The sequence below is a fragment of the Mesoplodon bidens genome, assembly GCF_964165515.1.
Source record: "Mesoplodon bidens genome assembly, chromosome: 10".
Taxonomy (NCBI): Eukaryota; Metazoa; Chordata; class Mammalia; order Artiodactyla; family Ziphiidae; genus Mesoplodon; species Mesoplodon bidens.
In genome coordinates this window covers 26,607,859-26,623,533 of record NC_138172.1, presented here as the reverse complement: position 1 = coordinate 26,623,533, position 15,675 = coordinate 26,607,859, and the positions used below count along the sequence as shown (strand labels likewise).

General features: G+C 42.9%; 1 protein-coding gene and 1 pseudogene across 3 annotated transcripts in view; both read left to right on the top strand.

Moving 5' to 3' along the window:
- SYNPR (synaptoporin) overlaps window positions 1-15,675 on the top strand; it is a 285,823-nt gene that overhangs the window by 206,876 nt on the left and 63,272 nt on the right. The window lies entirely within an intron of this gene.
- On the top strand, window positions 8,279-8,978 carry LOC308623338 (TM2 domain-containing protein 2-like; annotated as a pseudogene). The gene has a single exon. The product of its transcript is annotated as a TM2 domain-containing protein 2-like (transcript).

Sequence of the window (15,675 nt, the reverse complement as noted above, 5' to 3'; positions counted from 1 at the left end):
TTTTAAAAAAATAAGAATTGGACCAACCAAGAACTGCAGAGTCCCAAATGAGCATTTTTCTATTTCAGCATTTCCTTGAACTCCTGATGAATAACCTTCTGCTTTTAGGATGACTTGCTCTTTTGATAGCCTCTGATGTGCTTGTTTTCTCAGTGCATTTAAATTGGGTCATGGGGCAGGAGCCAGCAGTGCTCTAAAGCTTCCCCCAAGGTCATGGGTCTGCGATGTGTGTTTAATGTTTTCCCTGTAACAGAGATAAATGTCATCAGTAATTCTGATTGGTAGGCCCAATGTTTAAGGCTTTTGGAATTATCTGAGTCGCAGCGTCGCAGGAATCGTTCTGCATTCAAATATTTGCAAGGCATAATTAAATGGATTAATGATGTGGGGTTCTAGAAACAATATGGTGGTGTTAAATTTTCCAGCAGCTTTCTACTAGTTTCATCATTCCTTTCCCCCCCCCTTCTCTATCTTTTCCATTTATGATTTTTGCTTTCAGCCCTCAAAACCTCTATGAGCTTCTGATATCTCAGACTTTGCACTGAATTTCTCACTTGGCCCCTCTTGTTACTGCCTCTCCGTATCCAGAGGCCCCCTTGTGCTTCTTAGATTAAATCCTCCACTCTTGTCATTGTCCTCCTCGCTTTACTTAATTAGATAACATCTGGTACAGCTTTGAAGATGTGAGGTGCTGTCCCAGTGCTAAGTGGGATGGTTCTAATTATTATCTTGAAGCCTCGCATCACCGCATTCTCCTTCCCTCTCATTCTTTTCTCTCTCTTAGTCATCTGGGTATGAATAATGAACACAATGTTTCCCTAAATGGAAGAATGGAAATATAGTTGAGTTCTTTTTCCCAGGTTGCCTGTTAGCAGAAATTGAGGCATATCCATGTGCTTTTGGCCTGGGAAAACGAAAAGGGACGATTGAGACACTAGAATGTGTATTGTGAATGATCACAGTCTTAGAGATTTTTTATTTTTAATTTATTTTTTCTGTTTCTTTTTTGCGGTACGCGGGCCTCTCACTGTTGCGGCCTCTCCCACCGCGGAGCACAGGCTCCGGACGCACAGGCCCAGCGGCCATGGCTCACGGGCCTAGCCGCTCCGCGGCATGTGGGATCCTCCCAGACCGGGGCACGAACCCATGTCCCCTGCATCAGCAGGAGGACTCTCAACCACTGCACCACTAGGGAAGCCCGAGATTTTTTAAATGACTTCTGTTTTTATTACCAAACCAACAAAAAATTGTTGTAGAGAATTTGGATAATTCAGCAAAGCACACAGATGAGAAGACATATGACATGTGTTTTCATCTTCCAAATTTTGTGTATATAATATATACTATAGTCATATTAATCTATTTTCACACACAAAATAGGGTCAACCTGAACATAATGTTTTCTAACTTAAACTTAATGCACTGTGAACATTTAAATTACATTTTCTTCTCATCATCATGACCACAGGCCCCCCTCTTATACAGATGGACCACAACTTATTTAACCAGTTCCTACAGGTGAACAATTAGTTGGTTTCCAATCAACAACTAGTCCAGCAATTAATTGGACTAAAATAAACAGTGCTGCCATCAGCATCCTTTATACATAGCCAGCATAGTTTTTTAAAAATAATTATTTCTTCAACAAAAATTTCTGAAATTAGATTTGCTGTTCAAAGGATATAAAAGTTTAGTAAGCATTGGCTATTTAGAAAGACACCCAGAAAATGGTACTAACTCAAGCTGCCCATCTTGGATGGGTTAGAAAAGGACACCCCATGTCAGAGTGTCTCTTTCCTGGTCTTTCCTTAGCTTAGACATCTAACACTGGATTGGTCTTCTTTCTGGATGAACATGCTTTGGAAATATCACTTGGATTCTTAGAATGGTTCTAAAGAATGGGCCAGGGCTCCTCATGACTCATCAGCAACGTCCTGTATCCCTAGGACATCAGTTGTATCAGAGACAAATTCATGTTTAAAGAACCACCCACTGCAAACAGTTACGCTGGTTTTATGCCAAATCAGAAGAGAAATTGTAAAGAAGGAAGAAGGAATATTAATGCTTAGTGACGACCTATACAGTGCTGACATTGTTTTCTCTTGACAATCTTATAAGATAGTGAAGTTTTGCCTTCATTTTGTAATTGAACTAGTTTCAAATCCATCTCTACCTGATGCCAAAGACCATGGTCTTTACTCCCCTCTATAACTCAGTTTTGTAGTTTAACCACTCAGAGCAGAGTTCCAAAAGCCATGAAGAGTCTGCCTCTCACTTAGCTCTATTTATGTTCTGTCAATTTTTTCTTTCTCTTTAAATATCAATTTGGTACACATTTGGCTTTCCAAGTGTTAGAAAGCAACGTTTCTCTTGTTTTACTTGTAGGTCATGTTTTCACTAGAATCCTTGATGTATTATTCTTTTTCCTCTTTGCCTAAAAATGTAATATAAATTCATGAAGGCTTTGAAGTGTTATATATGTGATGTCATTTAACCTGCCTTGCAACGTCTGTTTATCAAAGCAAGAGCTACTTGTTGGAGGATGTTAACGTCCTGAGTCAAAGGAAAAATAAACTGTGGGCTTTAGAGTGATCTTTCTACATATGTATTGACTGAATGCTTAAGGAGAATTCTGACATCTCTAGCCGCAGATGGTTTAGGAACCAAACAGTGAACTAGACAAGCTTGTACCCATAAACTGAGGACTCTAGCAAAGATGAGGACAATATAGCATAGGGGTTATCAACACAGATTGAAAGCTTTGGAACTGATCTTACCTCTAAGTCTCATTTTCCTTTTCCGTATAATGGGGATAGTAAGGTTTACTTGGAGAATCATCCTAATGGTTAAATGAGTTCATGTGCTTTCAAGTGCTTAGTAGGGTGAGATCAAACCTGAGTTTGATCTCAGTGGATGATCATGGAGGAAAAGATATTTTAAGAAACAGAAAAAAAATCATACACTAAGTGAATCTGTACTGGAAAAACATTAAAGGGAAGTAAAAACTGCCTCTCCTAATGTAGACATCAAGGATATAACATCCCTTTTTCTTTATTATAGAAAAAAAGTACTGTGAAGAACCCAGAGTTACTTCATAAACTTAATTTATTTAATTACAGGAGAAATTCTTAACTTCTTTTGGAACCTTGTTCCCTCCTCCCCCCACCCAATTTGAGAATCTGATAAAGCTTTGGATTCTCCATAGAAACGTGCACATTCACATCATATTTTGCAACTTCGGGGGCACCAGTCTATTCCAGGTTAAAATTACCCTCAAACACAGAGGTTGTAGACACATTTTCATTTATCTGAATAGGGTCAGAAGGGAGAGGGCTCTAGCTGGGAATACCCAACGTCAAAGCCAGAGATTCTAATCATTGCTGTATGCTGGATACATTCTGTGCCCTTGAGCACTCATAATGTAGAAAAGAAGACAAATAGGGAAATGAATGAGCACAGTGCAATGCGGCAAGAGTGACAATATGCACATATACTGAAAGGAATGATTTCATGATGCAGATTGAGGAGGGAGGGCTGCAAACAATATGATTTCACAAGTGCAGCAGCAGTGGTCCCAGGGTCTTTCAGAATCTTCGGAGATTTTGTGAACCATGTGGCATATACTTCATCAAAATCAAAGTCCCAGATCACAGGAAACTCAAAGAATCACCCAAAGAATCACTCCCACTAAGTCCATCCTCCTTCTCTATATGAGAGAGATGTAACAAGGGATATGGAAGAATGGAAACTTATCAGGAGACATACCTTCATCTTTGATTGATAAGTTTTATCTCACCTATATTATTCTATAATGTCTGGAATACCCACACCTTGAAATTCCTGAATTCTTGATTCGAAATATCTGGAGGAGGGAACAGACACACCGCTTCACCTTGCACACACAGCCTTGTTTATGGAGGACTCTAGCTGTGTCCCAGGCCTGGAGGCCTGCTTGCTCAGCAAAGGGCTCTAACATGGACAAACAAGAAAAGGAAGGTACTAAGGAAATGCCCTGGCCATTCAGTGATGCTCAGGTGAGCATGGGAGCAAAATGAGAGCAATTCTCTACTTTCAAGTGCATTGCTAACTCCATTTGCATTAGCCCATCACTACTAAGTATTTTCCTTTAGACACACCCAAATTCAAATCATAGCCCTACCACCTGCCAGCCTCGGACAAGCGACCTAACCTCTCTGAATACTGAGTTAACATGTACTGAATGCCACCTGTATCTGTGGTCCTGTCCTAAGTGTTTTACATATGTGGACTCGACCCACCCTCAAAACAACTCTATGAAGAAGCAATTATTATTATTACCATTGCATATTGCTCAGGATCACACAGCAAGTGGGCAGAGCTGGAAATGGAGCCCAAGCTATTCAGCCCCAAGGCTGGAACCCTCACTCCCAAGGCCATGGTGCCTCCAAGTGCCACAGGTCAATTTCAGCATTTGTGATAAAGGGATGATGCTGACTGACCATTCTTCAGAGTAGTGGTTGGGTTAAACAAGACTGGTTTTGTCAGTCATTGAATACTAGGGTCCCTGACCATAAAGGGAATCCTTCTGGGAGAATCCATAGGCATGGGAGAAATCAGTTTGGCCACAGAAAGTCACACACCGCTGACCACAGCAAGCCAACCCACTGTCTATATCAACAATGCTTTTTATCTGTTCTCTTTTTTTCATCTCGCCACCTTCTGTTCTCTTCTGCACTACTCCCAAGTGACTGTTCAAATGCATGAAACTGATAGCATTTCATGTCCTTGTGGTCTTCATTCCTGGCTACTGTGATCCTTCTTAGTGAACAAATGATTTGGCTTTTCTGAAACTGTCTGGGTTGATATGTTTCGTTTCAATTGCAGTATATTCTTTCAAAGGTGAATGATCAGAAACCATTGTCGGAAAGTCAAGAATGCACTCAGAGTCCAAGAGCCAATACAGTTTTGTTTGTTGATTTAATTACTGTGTAGATATGCTTAGGTTGTTTGGATTGCTGTTCTCGTTGAAGAGAATTGAAGGCACATAGCTAACTCTTCAATAAACATTTTTGAGCCCTAGTTTTGTGTATAATGCAGGGCTAGCACTAAGCAAAGAGAAGGGGACTTCCAGAGAGCTCAGACCTGGACCTAGTCTTTCGAGTGGGGCACGGGGTAGGGGGTACATAACAGGCTGGAGAGATAAATAAGACAAAGAGAGCTACTGTCCATTAGAAGGGTAAAGGAGGGCTTCCCTGGGGCGCAGTGGTTGAGAGTCCGCCTGTTGATGCAGGGAACACGGGTTCGTGCCCCGGTCTGGGAAGATCCCACATGCCGCAGAGCAGCTGGGCCCGTGAGCCATGGCCGCTGAGCCTGCGCGGCCGGAGCCTGTGCTCCGCAACGGGAGAGACCACAACAGTGAGAGGCCCGCGTACAGCAAAAAAAAAAAAAAAGAAGAAAAAAAAAAGAAGGGTAAAGGAATAGGCTGTGTTGCTTTACAGAGGAGTGAGATGGCGTCCACCTGGAATGATCACGGAAGGCTTCCTGAAGGTGGTGGCAACTGAATAGAACTTTGAAGGACATAGAGAATCTAGACTAGGATATGGTAAACCAGAAAGGGTGAAGGACATTCCAGCTATGCAGAATGTATCTGGAGAGTAGCATATGATAAAGAGACTTTTTGCAGGAGGTTAATTTTTATAAAGAAAAAAGACCTCATTTGCTGAGGTAATAAATAGGGAATGAATCAAATTAACATCTCTGACTTCATTTCTTACCATCCTCCCCTGGTCCACAATTCCTCCAATACAATACTGCCTCAGGGCCTTTGCACTTGCCGTTCCCTCTGATCTGAACACTTCTCCCAGATCTTTGCAGTCACTGACTATGACACAATACATGTTCATTTCAAAGCACTTTACATACAGTCTTGTTTAATATTCTATGCCTGGCACAGGGAATCTCACATCTAGTGTGTTCCTATTCCCTGCCCACCCATGTATCTATATCACTTCAAAATACTAGTTTTTATGCAAGCCTAGAAAATTGAAATTCTTGATTTCTCCTTCTGTGAAAATGGAGGTGAAAATGCTTACTTCCCTTTAAGCAGTGGTTCTCAGCCTGAAGCACATTAGAATCACCCATGGACCTTTTGAAACCACAGATGCCCAGGTCTTACACCAGACCAGTTAAGCCCAAACCTCTGCAGCTGAGACCCAGGCAGTATCAGTATCTTGACAAAACTCTCCACATGGTTTTGGTGGACAGCCCTCACTGAGAACCTCTGCTTTAGACAGAGAAGTCAAGGGCAGTGGCCTTTGCTGATGATACTTCTCTTCCCTGCTCTCTCTGGCAGGGTGGGGTCAGTAGCAGGATCCAAAGCAAAGAGACACAATCCGGAAGGCAGAAGCAATACACATTTCCTTCCTTCCACCGAGGATAAAAGTGTGTCTGCTGTGTGCCAGGCACTGTCCAAAAGGGATGAAGAGGGCTTCCCTGGTGGCGCAGTGGTTGGGAGTCCGCCTGCCGATGCAGGGGACACAGGTTCGTGCCCTGGTCCGGGAGGATCCCACGTGCCGCTGGGCGGCTGGGTCCGTGAGCCACGGCCGCTGGGCCTGCGCGTCCGGAGCCTGTGCTCCGCAGCGGGAGGGGCCACAGCAGTGAGAGGCCCACGTACAGAAAAACAAAAACAAGCAAAAAAAAAAAAAAAAAAAAGGGATGAAGAGTGTAGGGAACCAGAGAGAAGGCAATGAACCCTTTGGGTCCCCGGAAGTGCCCCCATCTCTTGGAGACAAGACTGCTGACTGCAGGGTTTGGTCATGACCCAAGAACGATGTCCCAGTTAGGAGGCCAAAGGAGACTTCCCTCAGATCTTCACTGAATGAAAGGCGTTATTTCCCAGAGAGCAGTAGCATGTTCTAGAATCTCCGTCCCTTTATGAATCAGTCATTGCCTTAGTCCATGAGGCTTGACATGCTTGTTCTTGTTCTTGCTTCTGTCTCTGACCTCATTTCCTGGTGCTCCTCCCTCCCTCAGTACCCTCCAGCCGCACTCCCCTCCACCAGGACTTGAGATAAAATCCACCTCCACAGAGGCCTTGAGATACCACCAAGAGCGATTCCCTTCTCGGGACCATGATGTCTGCTCTTACCTGGGCTCTTTAAGCCTCTGCTTCCATGTAGTTGCCTGATTTGCTCTTCCTGGTCTCTGCTCAAATATCACCTCCTCAGAGAGGCCCTTCCTGACCTCTTTATCTGAATAGTACCCAAATTCCTCTCCATCTCTTTGCCCTGCTTCATTTGCCTTATAGCTTTTATTGTGGTATATTTACTGTTTGGCGGTTCATTTTCCATTTTCCCTGATAGAGTGTAAGCCCAAAGAGCTGGGACTTGTTCACTGCTATATCCCAGCTCCTAGCACAGTGCCCAGTACAGAGTGAATGCTCAAAAAAATATTTGTCAAATGAAGGAATTCAATAAGGTTTTATTCTCATTGTATTCATATGTATATTTATTTTCTATTAAAGGCAAGTGATACTAGACTTTTAATTCGAGGTAAATGGTCTACTTTTTAAATGAGTTAGTGTGTCAGGAAAAGAGGAATCAATTTAAAGAAAGATATTAAGTAAGCGGAAGCATAAGTGATCCACAGATGTGATACGACTCATGAGAGTGATGCGAACGACTGGCATTTGGGAAACACTGGTCTAGAAGCAGATCAGGAAACAAAGAAAGAAGCACAAGCCTAAAAGTAAGGGGAATATCATCTGGTCATCCAAATCAGGATGCTGAATGATAAACTTTGCCTACCTGCAACTGCAGTCTCTTGCAGTGTTGAGGTACAATTCATCTGGAATTTACTGAACCTCAGCTATGAGCTCAGTGTGATGGGGGGTAAGTGAGATATAGAATCCAATCCCATTTTCAAAGGTGAACCTCGGAGATAGCCATGGGCACTTGACAGTAGAAATCAAAATGTGATCAATGCTATACGAAAGGTCCAAAGAAACCACAGAAGGGTAGCATTTGTTTCTCTGGAGGTAATCAGGAAACCCTTCTCTGAAGAGGAGAATTTTGCATGGGGCCTTGAAGAATGGGTAAGATTTCAATAGGCAGAAATGGAGGCCAAGGCATTCTGGACAGAGGGAACACCAGGCAAAATAGCAGCAAATAATATAGGGAAATGAGCTCACAGGGCACAGTGAAAAAAATATCTATGGAGGGCTGCTTGGAGAGGCCTGACCAGGCGGGGCTTGGGTCAGTGGTGCTGGCCAGGGTTTGCTGTTGAGGCCGGGTCTCCGCCACCGGGCCTGGGAAGATGGTGTTGGGTGGTTGCCCGGTGAGTGAGTTACTTCTCTGCGGCCAGGTGGCTTTGCTGACGGGGAATCTCCTTCTGCTGCATTGTGTCTCTCGGAGCCACTGGCACAGCACTACCGCCGAGCCCGAGCCCACATCCGCTGGCGCCACCCACCCGGAGGGCGCCCCCTGCTCTGCGAGCTGGGACTGTGGCGACCCCACTCTCCAGTCATCCTTTGCTCTTACCTACCCGATGAATGTATAGAGTGTGAAGACCCAGCGGACCATGTTGGAAATGCAACGGCATCCCAGGAACTTGGTTATGGCTGTCTCAAGTTTGGTGGTTCGATGTGGAACACGCCTCTGTCCAGTGCCGCGCCCTGGACGGAATCGAATGTGCCAGTCCTAGGCCCTTCCTACGCGAGAATAAGCCTTGTGTAAAGTGTACTGGACAGCACTTCCTAAGCATGTGGCTCTCCTCCTTCTTCCTGGGGTGTTTTGGAGTAGATCGATTCCGTCTGGGACACGCTGGCACAGCAGTAGGGAAGCTCTTGACACTTGGAGGACTTGGGATTTGGTGGTTTGTTGACCTTATTTTGCTCATTACTGGAGGGCTGACGCCAAGCGACAGCAGCAGTGAGTGCACCGTTTACTAAAAAGAACTGCTGCCGTGGCCCAGAGAGGCAGTTCTCCTGAATTCATCTCCACAGGCTCAGAACTCTTCCTTGTTATCAGACCTGGCCATTACCTTCCTCTTTGGAGGGAATGGCTTTGGCGAGGGAGGTTTCTTTGGACTGTGGATTTTCAACCCAAACTTTACCTTGCAGACTAGAAATGACAAGCAAACAGTATTGTGGTTATCAAGTTTGTACCTTGCCTCATGTACAAAAAATACAAAGGATAGTGATTAACTTATAAGCTGCAGAAGGGTTTCCATACTCTTTATTTCTGTGCGCTGCTGTATAATCAATCCTTTGGAGCAAGTGGACCCAACAGGATAAGTAAAGTGAATATTTTTAACCTTGTGCCTTTTGTGACCCTGAGTCCTCATGCGGTGGAGATAGGAAGCTGAACCAATGAAAATCTTCAGGAGAAGTAGGAACGGTGATGGATTTTAATACACACTGAAATTCTGACTTTCTGAATTTAAATTGCAGAATAAATGTGGCCAACCTGGTATGCTCATTTGGGTGTTTTCAGTAGGTAGAGTGAAACTCAAAACTATATTTGTTGTGCTTAAAGCTAAGCATTTGAACTGAGGCTGTTAATAAACCCTATTGTTTCATCATTATTATGTCTGAGAGGGAATATATCCAGTACAGTAATTTCCTCTTTCCAATTATGTTTTTGTTTTTTTTTTTGCGGTACGCGGGCCTCTCACTGTTGTGGCCTCTCCCATTGCGGAGCAACAGGCTCCGGATGCGCAGGCTCAGCGTCCATGGCTCACGGGCCCAGCCGCTCCGCAGCATGTGGGATCCTCCCGGACCGGGGCACAAACCCGTGTCCCCTGCATTGGCAGGCGGACTCTCAACCACTGCGCCACCAGGGAAGCCCTCCAATTATGTTTTGGATAGCTAAACATGTCTGAGTTCAGCTATCCTCTTGGCAGACTTTTCCTATCAAAAAAGTAGTATTTACCAGTTTAGAGAGCCCATGCTGTAGACTGGTAAAAAAGAAAAAAAGATTTCATACAAGTAACTATAAATCTGTTCTTCATGATTAGGTAAGAAAATATGAGGGGCCTCGTGCCCTTGGAAAGAAAAGCAGACTCTTCCTTAACGGAAGAGTTAGGTAGAGTTAGGATGTGATTTGGGGGGCAAAGAGAAACTGAACACATTCTGTCAAAATAAGCATGGTACCAGAATCTCTCAGTGTGGGCTACAGCAGTCAGTCATAGGGAAAGACACAGCCAAGGTTTTGAGTTCCCAAATCACAGGGAATAAAAGAAAATGTTCTGAATTATAAGTGGTTTTTAAAACTTAGTTCCCATCCCTTGCAACCTGAGTTGAAAAGAACTGTGAAATATAAGGTAAAAACAGGGTTTGGAAGGTAAATCAAACTAAGAGTCTGCTATTTGGGCAAATTATAAATTCTAGAAACAATCAAGGTAGAACTGCTCAAAGTTTAGTCTCATAATAATTGACATAAAGACCAAGAAGACCAAGAATCCCAGTTAAAATAACTCTGAATATGCTCTGTCATTATGAAGCAGTTTTCCTAAGAGTTTCAGCTTTATTATCCCTGATTAATATGATCACTGTTCTTATGGTATTAAATGGTGGCAATTATGTAAAAGTTAAAACAGATTTTTCTATTTTGTCCTGAAAGTTCTGTACCACATTGACCTTAACCTTCTTTATAACAATAATAATTGATAGATTCTTACTTATAATCTCTACACTCTAAGGCAGTATATTTTAAATTGTTGTGGGTCATGAAGAAACTGGACCTTCTCCCCAGAAAAATGCACAGAAACATAAAATTTTGCATAGAACTTAAGAGGGTTCAAGGATGCCCCTTTTTAAAAAGAAAAAGAAAAAAAAACTTCTAAGAAAAATCTGGGAAAAAAACTAAAATTGAAATCTTACCCCAAATAAGATAATTCTTTAAAACCACAAATCCTGCTTCATCTCACAAGTTTAAAAAAAAAAAAAAAATCTCCTTAAGGATATTCACAAACCCCATCAAAAGCTATTTTCTTTTAAAAATAAAAAAATAAACTGTGGCAGCTTTCAGACTCAAAATCATTAATTGTTAATGTTTCCAGGAGGAAGAGCTTGGGTAAAGAGGTAAAAGTCTGTAAGTTATTAAATTTTCTATTTTATAGATGAAGCCCTTCTCACAGAAAAGGTGATGGGGATCAAAGTTGTTTCCACTGCTAGGCAACAGCCTAAGAATCTTTATATTCCTCTGTGATGATCCACATTTGTCAGTTTCAGTGTGGCTTCTAGATGATGCCCGTCCTCTGTATTCACAAACCCTGGCCAAATGTGATACAACCTGAAAAACTATTTGAATAAAGGAATATTTTTTTAAATGTGAAAAAAAATATCTATGGACTTCAGTGGAAAACCCATGTAGCACTTGCAATCAGCCTGCTTTCATGTCTCTTTGTATAACTGATGGCAGATGCACCATCCAAAAGGCATTTCAGGTGATTGTGTCCGTGTCCTCACAGAGAAGAGCTTCAGGAAGACATCTCTACTTCCAAATAACCAACCTCAGATCCACTCTTTATTTCTGAAAAGAAAATACCCGGGAAACCCCATCCTGTCATTTCCATTGTAATTGCACGGGCAGTGATCAACCTAGATTGGCATTAAAGGGATGCCTGTCCTTGATAAAAACTCCAGAGAATGGGGGCATTACTTGGCAGAACCCTGAGAAGCTCTGTGGACCAGGAGCTGCTCTTCATCAGTGCCAGGAATCCAGATAAATCTACCCTTGGAACTATCCGGAGTGCACCCCAAGCAGAAGGCTCTTAATGAAGTCCTGCATCTCAAGAGGAAAAGAATCCTTGAAAAGAGATGTCTTCTGGTAGCCAAATGCAGGAGCCTTCCTGCTTCCTCTCCCCAGCAACCCCCTGATGGGTAATTAATGTCTTTTGCATGGCTTTATCCTGCTACTTTGCAATACCACGCCCCCCATGTGTCAAGCCCATGACCTTGGTGACATTTTTTAAAGTTAGTATGATTTAATGTGGCACTTTATCTTCCCAATGTGCTTCAGAGTTAGCATCCTATGTAATTTTATCAGAGGTCTTTGTCTTGAGTTACAGCATGGAACAGAAGATTCTAGGGAGGACGTTATATTAAATAATGCATAGAGAAATGGACCATTCTTCCTAGTGGTTCAGGGGCTCATGCTGGTTCCTAGCTCTTCCCACATGCTAATACCTCATTTTGAGAAAACTTCCACTTCGAAGAATACTACAGGAGAGAAATCTCTCTTTCTCCCTCTATCTCTGTCTCTCTCTCTGTGTGTGTCTGTTTCTCTCTCATTTAAAAAGCAACCCATGAATTGAACCTCTCTCTTAATCTCCCTTTGTCATTAACATCACATTTTAAACCAAAGTACCCTTCACAGAATGTTAATGGCTGTTATACAACCTTAATTTGGAGTCAAATAAACTTTACGGAAAACTGAGTTAAACCAACCTAAGTAGGTCTATTTACCGAGGTCATAGAATGAAGCCTTTAATAGGTGGCTCTGCAGTATTAATCTTCAAGAAGGCTGTGTAATTTGCAGCATTTCCCAGAATGAGTGTTTCCATGGAACCCTTTTTTGATGGAGTATCTGGAGAGAAACGGGTTCATCAGCTAAGTGTTAAACTAACAAAAAGAGGCCTATGTCGGCAACAGATGCTCAGATTTCCCCCTGAAATTCCAACTCCCTGCACAGCTACGATTGTTGCCTGAAAAACCACTAGGTAGGCCAAGTCGTGGGAGTTGTGTTGAACTGGGAAGAGAGGTGGGAATATTCCGTGCAGTTTTCAATCTAGCTTCCCTCCAATCTTCTCATCTGTGTAATGGGGTAATAAATATGTACCTTGAAGAATTGCTAATAGACTTGTCGAGATGTCTAATTTGGAATAATGTCAGTAAAAACACTCAGCTAAGTAGCAGATGCAAAGGATACATTCAGTAAATAGTCGCTGGTATGTCAATGTCCTCTAGGGGCTGCTTCTCAAATTTTACTATCTATGCAATCTCACAGGAGCTTGTTACAATGCAGATCCTGATTTGGGTCTGGGATGGGGACTGAGATTCTCTGAACTTATTCTCCTAGTTTGAGGAGTGTACTTGGAGAAGCAAGCATCTCAGAGATACAAAAGGAAGTGAACAGTCTCAACTTTTAAAGAGTTATAATATATAGAGAGAACCTAGACATGCAGTCAGCTAGCTAAATGGCAAGCAGAGTGCTGGTACAAACAGTCCACTTTGGAGGGCGGTGTTACTCTTGCTCACTCAGGATTGATGGGGGAGTTTTCCCTTTGAACTGACTTTGAATGATGAGTAGACTTTGAGCAGACCCAGCGTCCCGGGTTCTGGCTGTGCCAGGAAGGCAGCACACTCCCATAAGTGGGAAAGCATACGGGAAACTTAGGAGATGCTCAGGGAGCGTAGAGCAAAAGACACGGTTTGGAGGAGGAGGTAGGTATAAAGTGGACCACTGACCTGGATGTCTGAGTCTCAGGTATCAATAAAATACAATCTAGGAGAGTTTTAAGCAAATGTATGAGTTTCCCAGGGCTGCCCTAACAAAGTACCACAAACTGCATGGCTTAAAACAACAGAAATTTATTATCTCATAGTTCTGAAGTCTAGAAGTGTGAGACCAAAGTGTCAACAGGGCCAGGCTCCCTCTGAAACCTGAAGGGGAACCATTCCTGGCCTCTTCCTGGCTCCTGGAGGTTTGCTGGCAATCCTTGGCATTCCCTGGCTTAGTCATCACATGGCGTTCTCCCTGTGTCTCTGTCTTCACGTGGCCATCTTCTTGTAAGGGTACGAATCATACTGGATCAGGGGCCCATCCTACTCCAGCATGGCATCATTTTAATTAATTACATCTGCAGTGACCCTATTTCCAAATCAGGTCACAGTCTGAGGTACTGGGAATTAAGAATTCAGCATATCTTTTATGGAGGACTCAATTCAACACATAATAGCCAATATGTATGCACCCATTGGGCCCCAGAAGTCTCCTCTGCCCTGTAGGATAAACTTCAGAAATGACTTTTTCCCACTGGGAAAAAATGAAGGATCAGAGTGCTGAAGACCTCTGCCTTCTCTATCTACACCCCTTCTCAAGTATGAAAGATCGTCAGGACATCCTAGTGGTCACTGAACTAAGCTGGAAGTTCAGGACACTGAGGCTGGGGAAATCAGGGTAGCATTAGAATTCCCACTGAAGCCTTCTTTCCTCTTTTCTGCCGACTTCTATAGGAATGTTATGTCGTTCCCAAGGAGCTCCTGGGAGTGTGAGCCCCAGAAGCACCATCCCTAATGTGTTCACACAGCAGAGTTCAATAAAATAATGGCGTACAAAGTCTTCCTAAACTCTGTAAGAAGCAATGGCCTTCCATTTTTTTCCCTTTGCTCTTGTCCGATAGAAGACTAATGTAAACACTGTCCACAATGTGAATTTCGCAGGTAGGTGAAAGGCGGCACTGAGCTACTTATTTTATCAAATTTAATTGTCCTCTTGGAAAAATGGGAACTTTTTTAAAAAAGAAGTGGCTTTCTCTCTTTCAATTATATATTCTCTGGCTAGATAGATGAATTCATTGTCACCTAGGTACACAACATCCAAATAACACTGCCTCTTAATGTCTTCAAGGTAGCAGCATGAAAGGAGCATTTCACGCAAAACCCCTGCCAGTATGACCAGGAACAGTAATAAGTTTTTCAAGCCCGTTCTGTCAGACCAATTGTCCATCCCAGATTTATCCCGAGCATCCTTTCTCTGTTAAAATGAAGAAGAACGTTGGCCATATTATGTGGGCAGAAGAAAGGAAGATGTGGAAATAAAAGGATGTGAAAGGAATATCTGTTTTCAAGGCAGCTGAGAACGAGTTGCAGTCTTGGTGTAGCCGCTGTCCCCATTTGAAGAAAATAAGCCCACGTGGCTACTTGGAGGTGGTAGTTAATTTTAAACCATATTTAAAGACTACTGAGAAACACATTGGCCCCAATTCAGACCACGGTCAGTTGTCTCTTGGTCCCACTGACTAGAATGATGCAAACACCAGGCCCCAGACATATTAGGCACAGACCAGCAAGGTTTGACACCCTTATGTTCTCAGTCCTGTCCTAAGCAATTTAGTACATTGGCCAAGAAGGCATAAACCTTGGAAACTGTAATATGGCATGCTAAGAGGAAATAAACGATCTTCTGCAGGCCAGGCTTAATTTTGCAAACTCCATTTCCTGGAGATAATTGGCCACTGGACACTTAGAGGAGGATTAGTCGGCTGGAGGTTTCACCTCCTACCCTGAAATCTTCCCCAGTCCTTCCAGCCTGAATTAATCTTCCCTCCTTTGTGCTCTTTTAGCACTTGATCTGTACCTCAGTGTAGCTCTTATCACAGTCTCTGTTGGCATTACCACTATTTCTGTGTGTCTTATCTCCCCTACTAGACTCTAGGCTGTCTAAGGGACAAGACTCAGTCCTAGTCATTTTTGTATTTCTAGCATCTAGGACAGGGCAAGTATGCCCTCATTAGATATTTATTGAAAAACTGAAGGATGGAGGGGAAGGAAGGATTTTGTGGTTTTCTCCATCATTATCAAATGTCACTTTGTCCTATCACACATGATTTCAATCAAATACTTTGGAGGAGAGTTCTGGAACTCTTAAGAGATTCTGAAACTTAAAAGGAATAAGAGACTTTCAAGGGAGTTTA